Source organism: Pelodiscus sinensis, chromosome 10 (assembly GCF_049634645.1).
Source record: "Pelodiscus sinensis isolate JC-2024 chromosome 10, ASM4963464v1, whole genome shotgun sequence".
In the NCBI taxonomy this organism is placed as follows: Eukaryota; Metazoa; Chordata; order Testudines; family Trionychidae; genus Pelodiscus; species Pelodiscus sinensis.
The window spans coordinates 43,642,846-43,656,893 of record NC_134720.1 but is presented as its reverse complement, the minus strand read 5'-3'; the positions used below and the strand labels follow the sequence as shown (position 1 = coordinate 43,656,893).

At 44.7% G+C, this 14,048-nt stretch overlaps 1 long non-coding RNA gene across 1 annotated transcript; it reads left to right on the top strand.

The window, feature by feature from the left end:
- The first annotated feature begins 5,228 nt into the window (after positions 1 to 5,228).
- Positions 5,229 to 11,252, top strand: LOC142830799 (uncharacterized). The gene is made up of 4 exons (XR_012906307.1): positions 5,229 to 5,345; positions 7,354 to 7,509; positions 8,408 to 8,526; positions 11,080 to 11,252. It is a non-coding gene; the product is annotated as an uncharacterized LOC142830799 (long non-coding RNA).
- Positions 11,253 to 14,048: the final 2,796 nt, after the last annotated feature.

The window sequence follows — 14,048 nt, the reverse complement described above, 5'->3', positions numbered from 1 at the left end:
CATTTTTGGACCCCTGCCACTGTCCCCAGCCCCCCGGCCTGGCCACTGGCCTCCTAACTACCTCCCCACTGCCTGCTGGCCCCACAGTTCTGCTGACCCCGCTGGGCAGCCATTGCGGCTGAGGCTCCAGGACCCACCGGGTAGCTCCACGCTGGGGCTCCGGGACGTGCCGTGCAGCCATGTACGGTGGCTCCCTGCCCCAATGAGCTACCATGTCTCCCAGCTCTGCCACGCAGTCACGCGCTGGGTCTCCCAAACCCGCTCTGGTCCTCAGTGGCAGCCCGTCAATACAGGCGACCTAGGCGGTCGCCTAGGGCACCAAGATAAATGGCCGTTGAGGGCTTTGGAGGCGGGGGCACCAATCGCGCGCCAATCACGCATTTCGTCTAGGGCGCCAGTTGCCGACAGCTTGTCTAGGGCCGTTCCTGCTGGTCCTGCAACATCTGTGCTGGAGCATGGATGTTGCTGGACCAGAGAATCCCGGTTAAGAGAACGTCAACCTGTTCTTAAAGGATGGCACCACATTCATTGTATGCTTATTCCCAGTCTCAGAAACTCCAGCTCCTTAGATATGGTATTTCTGGCTAATGACATTTAATGCCATACGTTAAAAGGAGTAGATGATGGCAGCAGTCATTTCATTACCCACACAAACCCATCAATAAAGCGGTGAAGCCTGACTATGCAAATGTCACAGAGCCATAAATATCCTATGTATTTTAGAGTGGTCATTTCAAATTAGTACTTGAATCAAATACCCTACTTAGCTTAATTAGAGACATGACAAAGGTCTGATTGAGCACATGCAAATTGAATATGTGCAATCTCTGAAATCTAGAGTTGCCATCCTTGAAACAACAATAGCAAAAGGAAATTCGCCCACATGGAAGTCTGATCGAAATGGGTCTCCTGACTCTATGTAATGAAAATCTACCCCGTCAAGCTGCATTAAGGAACTTCAAGTTTGATGCTGATAGGTTACAGTGGGAAAGGGAGGGATACACTCAGTTTAGGAAATAACATTTTGCAGAATTAATTCAGTCTTGCAGACAGCTATTCAAACCAGGTGACACCAGGGTTAAAAGCACCATGTGGTTTGCAAAGCTGCCACTGAAGGCAAAATATGTATGCATTTTGAAAGATTACTTTTAAAGAAAAAAACAGACATGTACAGATAGCATAGAATAAACATCAAGAAATGTTTTGCTCCAGTTTTACATGGTTCATTTTTATGGATCAATTTAGCCAAGTGCTGCGTGGATTTCATTCTGAATGAAATGAATCAGTGATATTGCTTCCATGGAAACACATTTGGCTGTGATTGGCTGAGCAGTATCCAGGCTCTCTGAACAATACCACTGAAAGTACGAGCACTGTTAATATTTAACATAGCGCAGGGATGTGGTAAAACCTAGCAACCCCATGACAGTTGTTATGCAACTCTCCATTAATAGCTCAAAGGGACTCAGAATCGTCTTAATATTTTCTCACCCTCTCTAAATTTCTGTGCCAAGTTTTTCTCCTTCCTTGTTAGTAAAGCTTTAAAACAGGGGGAAACAAATAAAATGGATGTTACACTAGACAGGTTTAGAGCCCAGTCCTACTCCTGCTCCTTTGAAAGTGTTATGGGACCAGTTTAGAAAGCTAAGAAGAGCCTTGTGAAAGGATAATATTGTATTGTTCTCATTGCTGCTGATTCATTCGCTCCATGAGCTGGTAAACTATTAATGAGCCTTTAAGATAGCGGGACCTATCTTTGGCTGTTGTGGTTAAATAACAGGGGCTAACAGGACTATGGGTTGTCATGGTTACCCAAAGGAAACTAGTTTTATAAAGAAATTATCGTAAATATACTCAATATTATTAGGATCCAGATTAATACTCTGCTCCTATTTTCCTAACAAAGAGGTGCACAAGAGGCTTGATTCTGCTCTCATTTGCAATGGTGGAAGGCAATGGGTCAAGTACCCGTTTCTCCTGTCTACCTGAGATGCATGTTGAGCCAATCAGCATGCACCTCACTTCTCTTGCCCTTGCTTTAGGTGTGTGTCACTTTAATAAAACTGGAGGGAAGAAAAGCTATGTGAACAGAAACCAGCAAAAGCTGGCAACCCTGCATGTGGGCAACAGTAAACAAAATATCTCGCAAGCCCAAACGTAGAACCCCAATGAGCAGCATACAATCTGAGAACCTGCCTCTCTGTGCATGCTCTTTGGTGGATAATGGTCCCTCAATTCGAACCTGAAAAAGAGGATAAAGTTACTGTAGGAAGGTATTACACTCCGCTTGGTGGGTGGAGCCAAATCTACCCCTCCTCCCCCTTGTCAGAAGTCCTGAGGCAGGACTGAAAGTATAAAAGAAAGACCCTGGAGTGACGTGGCTGAGGGAGCAATGCAAGCTGGAGCTGCATTGCTCTACTTACCCTGCCACAGAGTATGTGGGGGGCCCCCTCTGAGCTGGCACCAGCCCGACAAGTCCCCCAGGATACATCACTCAGGGGAGGGAAAGAAGTGGGGAGGGGCAGAATAACAATGGGAAGGGACAGAGATAGGGAAAGCCAGGGTCTGGAGTGGGGGGGGTTGACCTAGCCCTTCCCCGGACTGGGTTACATGCCTGGTGGTCTCTCTACCCCACTTCACCTGTCCCCTCCACTGGGGCTGTGTCTACACTACATGCCTCTGTCGGCAGAGGCATGTAGATTAGGGTTATAGGCAAAGGTAAATGAAGCCGCGATTTAAATGATCGCGGCTTCATTTACATTTACATGGCTGCCGCGCTGAGCTGACAAACAGCTGATCAGCTGTTTGTCAACTCGCCGCTAGTCTGGACGTTCCCCCTGTCGACATCAAAGCCCTTTGTCGGCAGCCCCGTTATTCCTCGTGGAATGAGGTTTACCGGGGCTGCCGACAAAGGGCTTTGATGTCGACAGGGGGAACGTTCAGACTAGCGGCGAGCCGACAAACAGCTAATCAGCTGTTTGTCGGCTCAGCGCGGCAGCCATGTAAATGTAAATGAACCCGCGATCATTTAAATCGCGGCTTCATTTACCTTTGCCTACAACCCTAATCTACATGCCTCTGCCAACAGAGGCATGTAGTGTAGACTTACCCTGGGTGTATTTGCTGGCTGCCAGAGCCCAGAAGCCCAGGCTAAAGCCCGTTCCCTTCTCGATCCCTTTTGTTAGCCATTTATAATACCTAATGGGTGACTAAGAAAGAAAATTCACCAAAAAGAAATTTTGGCCTTGCTTCAAAAATTCTGATTTCTTTTTAATCAGAAACCTCAACTCCTTGTAAATAAAGAGCAGGATTTGCAAGCTGTGGATTACCTACACTCAGATCAGACAAAGCAATCCAACTGGAAAACTAGCCAAGCCCAACAAGTTAATCAGACTCCTAACTTTCCCAATACAAGTTCATCAGACTCCTAACTGTCCCAGGAATGTCTAAACAAAGTATTTTTAATTAATGTTCTTAATTAATGCCTCCAAGATCTTCTTTCCTTATTTAAAAGTAAGAAAGGAAACCCAATCAACACACACACACATCAGCCTAAACCCCCAAGAAGCCAGCAAACTACCCTTTACTTCTCATGCCTTTTATCATCAATCATTATTGCAGCCCTCAAGTGCAGTTTATCATCTCAGTAATAACAGTGATGCCATAATAAATAGGACTGGTTACAAAGCACTGTAAGCAGAGGGGAAATTAATCTATTTAATAAACATGCAGGAGATGTGAATGTTTGGGTGGGAGCAGAGATTTTTAATTAAAACTGAGAAAGGTGTCTTGCCTTTAATGAAATAAATGCCGGGGAAACTTTGTTTAGGTTTCAGACTTCAAAATGAGTTCTGGGTAAAGGAAGCTGGTCTCCTTCTGTTTGTTAATGACCCGTGACATAATAAAAGCAGAAGGGACAAGTGTAAGAGGAAAAGGCAGTTAGATTTTTATGTAAAGGTTGTTCATTCAGGTTGCAGCGCTGCCAGACATCATGAAACCTGACTGTGGTGCCTTTTCTGCAGTTAAGCCCAACTATTCTATAATTCTCTGCAATCTCGCCAATTTCTTGATCCTCTGTTTGATTTATAGGACCCTTTTGGCCTTTTTTCTGATCATGCATCATTCACAAATAAATCCTGGTTTCTGAAATGATGCTTTCTTTGTAATATTCAAATATGCAAATAAAGTAAGGCTGCTAGTATGCTCAGATCACTGCTTACCATGTTGTCCCATATTGTCTCATTGTTAAATTGTACTCTCTGTCTGTCTGTATCCATATGTTGTCTCTTGTTTTTAAATTCCTTTGGACAGGGGCCATATTTTTATTCTACAGCACCGAGCACAATGGGATGCTACTGGTTGAACCTCTCTAGTCCAGCACTCTGGATCCAGCAGCATCGGTGGTCTGGCATGATTTTAGTTAGCTGTCTCATAAGGTTTATTTACAGCCCCCAGTCCTGGCTCTCATTGTTCTGTGCTGTTATTCAGCACTAATTTACCCCTAAATGTCTTCTAAGAGTCCAGTAAGCAGTGGAAGTGTTGGTAATGCTGATAGAAAATATTGACCTTCCGTAGTCTGACAAATTCTCTGGTTTGGAACCAGTCAGGTCCTAATGCTGCTGGAGTAGAGAGGTTCTTCAAATATCCTTGATCGTCATCTGTCATGGCCATGAGGGATGGCCAGCAGCCTGGGGACTAAGGGGCTAACTGTGTCCCTGTACCTAGCCAGGTATCTGCTCAGCCAATAGAAATGCAGATAGGGATTTCAAACTGAGACAAAGGAAATTTGGGGTTTTCCCTCCTTTGTCTCTGAGCCAGTTTGTTCTCTAGATACTGAGGGAGACACCAGACATGTCTCTCTCCAGGAAAAGACTCTTCATAATGTGTAAGTAGGGTAAAGTCTAGATAAATCCATCAGGTTTTATTATTTTCTGGTTTGGGAATTTGGATCTGATCTCTGTGCTGTTAGAAATGGATTTCCTCTCTTTTGCAACTAAGTTTTGGCCCACAGGGGAATCCTCCATGTGTATATTAATTGATGGCTCTTACCATCTAGCCATTCCAACTATGCTTGTAACTGGGATTTTGTTTTAATAATAAAAGTTCTTTCTTTTTTTAATTAACCTGATATTGGTTCATTTCTGTGTCCTGGAAAATCTGCCTGTTGGATCTGCATGCCTCTGACGAGGGGACAGCAATCACAGACTGCAGCTTGTATTTTTTCTTTTCTTTTCAAGCTTTTTGGAGAAAAGAGCTTGGGGTGCTCTGGGATTGGTTTCAAGTGTCCACCCGTGTTTGTGGGTTCAAAAGGACTTGACGGTGGCAACGAATTCCCCAAAATCCGGGTATTAGGATTTTGGGGGGAGTTTTTGTACCAAAGCCTGTAGAGATCAGGTTTTGGGGTTGCTTTTGCTGGCCCCCACTTCTGCATTCATCATGCCAGAGTGGGGAATTAGCCTTGACACCATCTCTAAAAAGACAGTGTAGACTGGCTAGATTTGTGCTTTTCATATAGTTAGCTGGAAAATAACTGTGTTTTGTTTCAAGAGTGCTTTGAAAGTTAGAACAATATTACATTGAATGGATATGTTGCAGCTTCTCGCTCGAGTGATACATTTCTCAGATATTGACATTCAAGGATGATACATGAACACGTCACTACAATTGCTTCTCCTCCAATTGCTTCTCCTCCAGTGACAGGGTGAGAGGCCAGACAACACATAGCAGATGTATAGTCACACTATTTAGTAGATGGCACTCAGATACTATGGTGATAAGAATGGTATAAGAAATTATACAGACCAGAGGGGAATTTTCTCGTGTTCTCTTGACTGGTACTCTTGAAAAATAGGGAATAATACACGATGGGAAAGAAAATGTATGTGTCGCCAACATACTTTCAAAATAGAGATTCTACTGCATCCACAGTGCAGTGCATGGATAATTGATGTTAATGCAACTCTGTTTGATTACAGGTTATATTTGGCCTACGGACATTTATCTAAACCCTCCTTCAATTCACACTTCAGCTAGTCCAACTATTATGTAGACCTGTATACTCCCTATGACAGTTGATGAAAATGATGAGTTCTACATTCAACTTAATATATGAAAATGAAGAGTTCTATATTAAATTTTCAATTGTGGTTAATTGTGAATGTAGTCTTCAAACATAATATGGTAGTTATGATCATGAAATAATCACAGATTCAATAAAAAAGGACAGTACAGTATTACACTAGGAGCACAGGTTGTAGATTGAAATGGAAGAACCCCGGGTAACAATTTTCATCAACTATTATATAGTGATGTCAGCAGGCTATAATTGTTACATCAATCTGGTCAACATGAGGGAGAAGGACACTCTTGAAAGAAGCTGCTAAATTGTGATGAGATTGCAAATCTATTTGCAAAAAATAAAATTAGCTAAGTTTTATCAGTTGCTTCAAGCCATAGCATTAGGATGAAAACATATCAGAATAGGGACTTCAGAAGAAATGATGAAGCCTTCAAAAAAGCATAGCTCAGTTGACACAGGGAGAAACTAAAGCCTGGAAACCAGTGTGTTAAAATCAATGGACATTTAGAAAAGCTGGGAGACAGAAAACCTATACTAATGAGAACAGCAAAGAACTCAGTGACAAGAGGAAATTTACCATTCCACGAGGAGTAACGGTAGTTCGGACTAGGAAGCCTAGTCCGAACTACGTAGTCCGTGCCGCGTGTAGCCGCGCGGCACAGGGTTCGAACGAGCCGGGATTTAAAAATGGCGGCGCCCGTCTTATGCAAATGAAGCCCGGGAAATTCAAATCCCGGGCTTCATTTGCAAGTGTGGTATGCCTACATTACCCTCCTAGTTCAAACTAGGAGGGTAGTGTAGACATACCCTAAGGCTATGTCTAGACTGCAGGCTTCTTTCGAAAGAGGCTCTTTCGAAAGCATCTTTCGAAAGAGCCTCTTTCGAAAGAGAGCGTCTAGACTGCACGGAGAAATTTCGAAAAAGCGGCTTGCTTTTTCGAAAGAAAGGATCCAGTGAGTCTGGATGCTCTCTTTTGAAGAAGCCCTATTTACGTTGAAGAACGCCTTCTTTCGAAAGAGGAACTTTCGAAAGAAGGCGTTCTTCCTCGTGAAATGAGGTTTACTGCCATCGAAAGAAAAGCCGCGTTCTTTTGAATTAATTTCGAAAGAACGCGGCTTGAGTCTGGACGCAGGGGAAGTTTTTTCAAAAAAAGGCTACTTTTTTCGAAAAAACCCCTGAGTCTGGACACAGCCTTAGAGTGTGTTTTCTGTGGCTTTTTTCTTCTTCCTATAGTCATCCATTTTCCCTTCTCTGTTTCATTCCCCTATAAATAGGATACAGAAGGTGAACAATTGGCATGAGTTAATGTGTGAGTCTGAAGGACTGAGTCTTGAATGAGAAGAAAAGGGTTTTTTTCACAAATTGGAAGATTCCTTGCATGAGGAGGGGCAGCATGGAAGAAAGAAGGAAGCCTACACAAGAGATGAATGGTAACTGGGAAATATTAAGGTCCTATATCTACAAGTTGAAATGTGAGCAGTAATTAATTGTGCCATTGACGAAATCTGCCACATATTTGTCTTCCTGGACAAGATAAAAATAAAATAAAAATTTGAATTAAGATATTTACGGTATTCATGAGAGAGAGAAAGACCTTTAAAACACAACCTGGTGTAGCCTTAGAAACTGGATGGCATTTTTTCCATTTCCTTCGTTTAGTTATAAACATGTAATTAAAAGTGTTCAGTTGTATTCCATACTATTTTGTCTCAGAGTATTACTTTATGTGAACACTCATGGGTAGGCCATTTTGCTTATGCCTAATCAATTAACTAATAAACTTGTGTGAAGCTGCTCTCTTAGGGCCAATCAAGGAATTAAGAGCATGATGCAGTATTAGAAAGGGTCTGATCTTGCATTGTTTGCTGTAGAATGTATTATCAAGCCAGAGAGTCTGTGTCTGGGTAAGATACTAGGTCTCCAAAAATGGTATTTCCAAAAAACAGATTAGAAGCATCGGTCAGAGCCTTACCATGTACAAATAGCCTCATTATCCTTCAGTGACCTGTAATGATTTTCATGTCTCAGCAGTAAGCCATAGTGCCCAAAGCTAAACAAGATAAAAAATGTGGAGGTTGATTTGGCATCTGTACCAGTTGGCATGCCCTCTTTTTTTCTGTGCCTGCCAAACAGGTATTACCCAAGAGCATTTTTTCAATGGTTTATACTAGGGGTGAGTTTGGTTAAGTGTATTATTATTGTTTATTTGGGAGTGATAGTTTGCTCTGCAATAAACACCACGTAACTGAAGTCACAGTCTGTGCCCCAAGAAGCTAGCAATCTAGAAGCTGGTTTTGCATGAATGATATATTTTCTTTTCTGAAACAGAAGCTGCACCAGAAACAACTGCAAGAGTTGCATGTGGCCAAACTGGGTGCACAGAAACATGCATCTTTGAAAAGCTGACCCCCATGGGAACCATACAAAATGTATCCAGCTGTGATTTTGTAAGTATCTGCTCTCACATGGATACAGTGACAAATACTCTGGGCTCATTTTAGGAGAAGCTATTTAAGTATGAGGGCCTTTGGGTTTCATTTTTGATAAAAGATTTCAGGGCAAAATAAAAAATGACACAAGATTCAGCTCTTGGCAGGCTCACATTAGGCCCATGTACAGCACTGGAAATTGTAACTTCATGCTAACTTGCTGCTTTCATCACAAGCAGTGATTCGTGGCCAACCAGATCTGTGATCCTCCGATATCTGTGGAAGTGCAGGTAAACATAGAGGCAGCAGCCCACCAAGGACTAACCCTGTGGGCTGCCATTTTTTTATTGCCCACCCTACTCTAACCTTTTCCATACATGTGTAGTTTTTTGCTATCTATATGCCGAATAAAATCTGATGTGCTCCGAGGCGCACGTGAATGTGCACCACCAGTAGAAACAAAAACCTAGCTATGGGTGCTCTGCTAATCAGCTGGGCAACATTTGAATTTCTCATGAGTGGCCATACAAGCACACAGATTACAGGGATCACTGAGCGTAACATCATAATGTACAAATGTTATCGATCATGCAACCGTCCCCAAATCACTGTGCAAAATCTAACTTGATGACATCGCATTTGTCCTAATTTTTTGCTATGTCCTTCAAATCTTAATTTGCAGGAAACAGGACAGTTCCAATGGCATCAGCCCTAATCCAGTCACACCTTGCAAGTTATTGATTCTAACTGTAATTACCTTGTAGAGCAATGGCAAAGACCAAACTGTTAATACATATTTTTTTTGTACTCACAGTAAGTGGTAGATTTCTCCTCTCTCCTCCAGTAGCATCCTACCTCACTCTCAGTCACATTCTCCCTGCAGCTGTTAGTCTGGAAAGCCCAGCCAGCCCTTCCCCCTCACCTTGTTTCTCTCTGTCTGATGACTAGATATCAGACACAGGGGAGTCTGCAACAGCTTTTTCACGCTGACTCCTGGCATGAGTGATCCCAACAGAAATGATGGGGAATGTGGCAATCTCCATGGTATGGGAAAATTTGCTAATGGGTGTTTTTCATTTCTTGCCCTATCCCCACTTGATAATGAATATTCCCCCACCTCCAGGGCACTGAAGGGGGTGCATAAATGCTGTATAGAAATTTATTTCATACTCTCCCAGATCTACGATACTTTGAACGGCTGTAATGTGGGTTTATGCCAAGTGTGTGGGGGGAAAGGGGGCTTTTGTACTCAGTTGAGAGAGATTCCATCTTTCCTTTTTATTCCTGAAGTTTTCAAGACCAGGTTAGGGTGGCCAGGTGATCGGTTTTCAAGCAAAAAGTAAAGGACCTGACAATATTGGGTCAGATCTACTGATAGGACACCCAAAGACTGGTTTTTGCAAGCAGGGGATGATGGGGGCTTCTGGGTCATCAACCATGCCAGCCCCTACTTGGCCAGGGTCACTTCCTATCTTCATCAAGCAGCTACACATCCCAGTCCCAGCTTCGGAAGCAAGTCTCTCCCAACCAGGTGGGTTGGGAGGAGAGAGGAAGAACCGCGAGCAATAAGGGAAAGAGTGAAGAGGTGTGAATAGGAGGTTGCCAGTGGCTGGGAGCAGAGCCGGACAGTGGGGCAGCGGAGCACAGAGGGCACAAAGAGCCAGCAGCTGTCCGGGCTGGGAAGCCGCTGGGAATGCTAGAGTCCGCAGGATCAGGGGGCTGCAGCCAGCAGAACTGGGAAGTGGGGAGGAGGGGCTGCAGAGCTCACAGTTGGTGGGTCTGCAAGAATTCAAAGGGCTCCCACAGTCGGTAGGGCTGCCAGAGCTCACGGGGCTGCCGGAGCTTGCAGGGCTGTGAGACCTGGGGCTGCCACAGCCAGGAGGCCGGGGCAGCAGTGAAAGGCAGCTGGGGAGAGGAGCCCAGCAGAGAGACTGGTACCGCCCTCCCCCTGACTTTCCCTGGTCCAGAAAACTCCCTTGTCTGTGACCAGTCAGGCCCCGAGGGAACCGGACCAGGGAGGTCCAACCTGTATGACACATTTGGCAGCCCTGGGCCAGCCCCTTGTGCTCATTTAAATGATTTGAAATGCCGAGCGGGGTGACATGTCTGCTCCCTTTGTACAGCACTTTTAATCATAGCTGGATCTGAGTTAATATTTTATATTCTTAAAACTGCTTAGGACACCCAAGGTTTTGTTTAGGTTTCAGCAATGGGTCAGCCATTAGTCAGGCCTCAAGCACTGGTTATGCAGAGCAAAATTCAAGCCCCTCAGAGGCACGGTGATCATCATTAATATTGCAGTCAGAGTCTTTTGTATATTAGCCTGGTTTCTGAAAATATCTCCAGCAGATGCTGGTAGGCCAATGAGCCTCCCACAGCTGCAACACTAGACAAATCCAGGAACTGTTGTTTATTCCCCTTTCTCAGTCTGAGGCCTTGCGACATCGCCCACGGTGCTGTTGCTAGGCAGCAGTGTTCTGCAGCAAATGCTTGGGGATTGAGGTTGGCGGAGGAGGTGGAGGGCGGGGGGATATTGGAAAGTGCTGAGACAGAGTTTCCTCTCCTTGTCAGCCTCACAGCCTTCATGTTCCAGTCACATAATGAGCCAACAAGCCAGCCCCCTTCGGCAAGAAAAGGAAAGAGTCGGATGCTGTGATTAATCAGAGCATCTGAATTTTACTTCATGGCGAAATTGCTACCGTTCTGATCTGTTCTGCGGGGCTCCCAGCTCACCTCCACAATCAAATGAGCAAAGACTTTCCTGCTGTCTGGTGAATTTGGCAAGAAAATGAAGCTGTTCACGTTGGACCTGCTTTGCTTTCATGCTTCAGCCAATGCTGAGTCACACTATCTCTTGTATTTACCCACTGTCTTCATCCCAAAGCAACCAGCTGTACTGTTCAGAACATCAGGCACTGGGTCCCTTTACTGGAGGGGGATCAGGTGACCTGTGGAGGTGCTAAGGCAGCTACCTGCCTGTCCTGGTACTGCAGACTGCACTGTGCCCTAGAAGCAGCCAGCAACAGGCCCAGCTCCTAGCTTGGGTGGAGGCAGAGTGCACAGGGCTCTGTACACTGCCCCTACCCTGCATACTAGCTCTACTCTCCCATTGGCTGGGAAACTGCTACTGGTTGCTTCTGGGGCACAGCATGGTCTGTGGTACAAGGAGAGGCAGGAAGCCTGTCTTAGCACCCCCGCTGTACCACTGACTGGGAGCCACTAAAGGTAAGCCCCTCCTGACCCTCCCGACCCCCCAAGCCAGAGCCCCCTTATACACCCTAAAGTGCTCATTCTCAGCCCCACCCTAGAGCCTACATCTAGTCAAATTATGTTGGGTCGTGAGAATCAACCATTTTCAAAACTAGGTCATGAGAAAAAAAGTTTGAAAACTGCTGAGCTAACTCCACAGAAGGCTCTTTCCCATCAGATTGGGGACTGAGTAAAAGGGGGCAAGGGGATGCAAAGATTCTTGCAGCATGTTTGCAGGTGCATCCCAAAGCAAGGACTCCTGCTGTTTGCCACCGATCCAAGCGGCTTGAATTGAGTTTGGCATGTTTCCCAGTACGACCAGAAACTAATTTTCTACAGAAGTTTGATTATTCTTGTTGTTAGACTAGGAAATGAAGGCTTTGTCAAAACAAGTGCTATATTTATTGCTCCACTTAATTGCTTAATGCACATCTCATGCCTAAGAATGTGATGGGGCTGATTTCCTATTAGGTCATCCTTAGAAACAAAGCCACACAGAGAAATCAACACAACGGGTTTAAAAATGCAACTGACCGGCACACAATTAACTCCAAGAATTAGTACACATGGAAAGACATCAGCCTGGATTCTGGGTTACATGTGGAGAGTGAACACTGCAGTTTCATCATTGGTAATTCTGGTATCACTAAGGCCTGGTCTAGACATAAACCAGAAGATTGGCTTAAGGTATGCAACTCCAGCTACGTAAATAACATCGCTAGAGTCAACATACCTTAAACTGACCTTAGGGCTATCTTCATTGCGGGAGGTTGATTGAAGCAAGTGCTTCCGTTAGTTTCCCTTACTCCTTGTGAATTGAGGAGGACTGGTGCCAATTAGTGGTGCCCTCAGTGTTCGATTTAGCAGGTCCTTGCCAGACCCTCTAAATAGAACACCAGAAAATCAATCTCTGGCATAGCAAGTGAAGACGTAGCTTAAGTAAGATACATGCTCCTAATTTTCCTGCATTTTTTACACCAGGCACACAAGTGCAGACAAAAGGTGCTTTCTGTAACTGGGGAGACTCAAAGGAGTGAGCTGAGAAGGTGTGCCCATGATCCCTTCAATTTTTGTCCTTGTAGCTGCCTCAGTAGTCCACAGGAGGCCTGTGATGTCGCCTGGAACAGATCTTCTTGAGTATCCTGCTAGTGCACAGTGTGATGAAAAGGGTGTATGTGAGAATAGGCACAAGCAGTTCCTACAGAGAATGTTGAGTAAATCTACAGAGGACAAGTGTCTCTGATTCCCAATGTAAAGTACCACTAACATCTGCACTAGAATGAGCCACTCATGTATTCACCAGCCAAGATTCCTACCCACCCACTGCCATGGTGTTGAAGGATCTCTTTGCGCCAGCTGCTAATCTCAAAGCTTTGTTCCCTTCCCCCTTTTCTGTCCTTCCTTATGTACAAATTCTCAGTGGCTTTTGCATGTAATTGTACACGTGGGTGTTATAAACCTGTCTAACAGAATGATTCCCCAGGTTGCAGAGGGGTAAATGGATTCCAAGTTCCATGAGCTATAGGACAAGGGGAATTTCAAAAGGGGGATACATTTATCACTGGCAGACATCTGCACAAGAGCAGATATAGAGATTTACCATGGCAATGTGAGAGGTTATTAGTGAGAAAGGTCCCTGTCCACCAGCTTTGCACTTCCCATTACAGCATTACACCTCCCAGCTCTCCAGTGCACACTATCCACTTACATTTGGTTGATCAAGGCATCCTAGTAGAGAATAAATGTGACAGATTTTTATTATCTCTAGTTCTTTATGGCTGAACAATACCACTTTCTGAGTGCCCTTGGCCTCACATAGCCATCCAGGGTAATGGCAGCTTGCACCTAGTTTCAGCAAGGGAGAATCATCTCAGGAGCGTGAAATGGGTTCAACTGAAAAATAAGGCTTAACACGCACTTTGGACAGGCCCAGCTTCCTACACATGCTGTGATACGGTGGAGAACTGAGCCAATTCAATTCAACATAAGCATAAACCCAGCTTGCATTGGTTTTAGGAAACTGTATAGCATGGATCATGCTGGCTGCCACTTCAGGCAGCTCCCATTGGCCAGGAACTGCAAACCATGGCCACTAGGAGGGGAGCATGCTGATGGATGGCCAGTGTAAACAAAATGTCTCCAAGCCTGCCAGCAGATTACCCTGTGGGGATGTGTGCTGAAGACTGCCGGTCCCCGCTTTATAACCTAGATAATGGGATGTGAGTGTAAACTTTACATCCTTGAAGTGGACTACAAATAATAGTCAATGTTTTGGCTCCACTAGTAGCGGT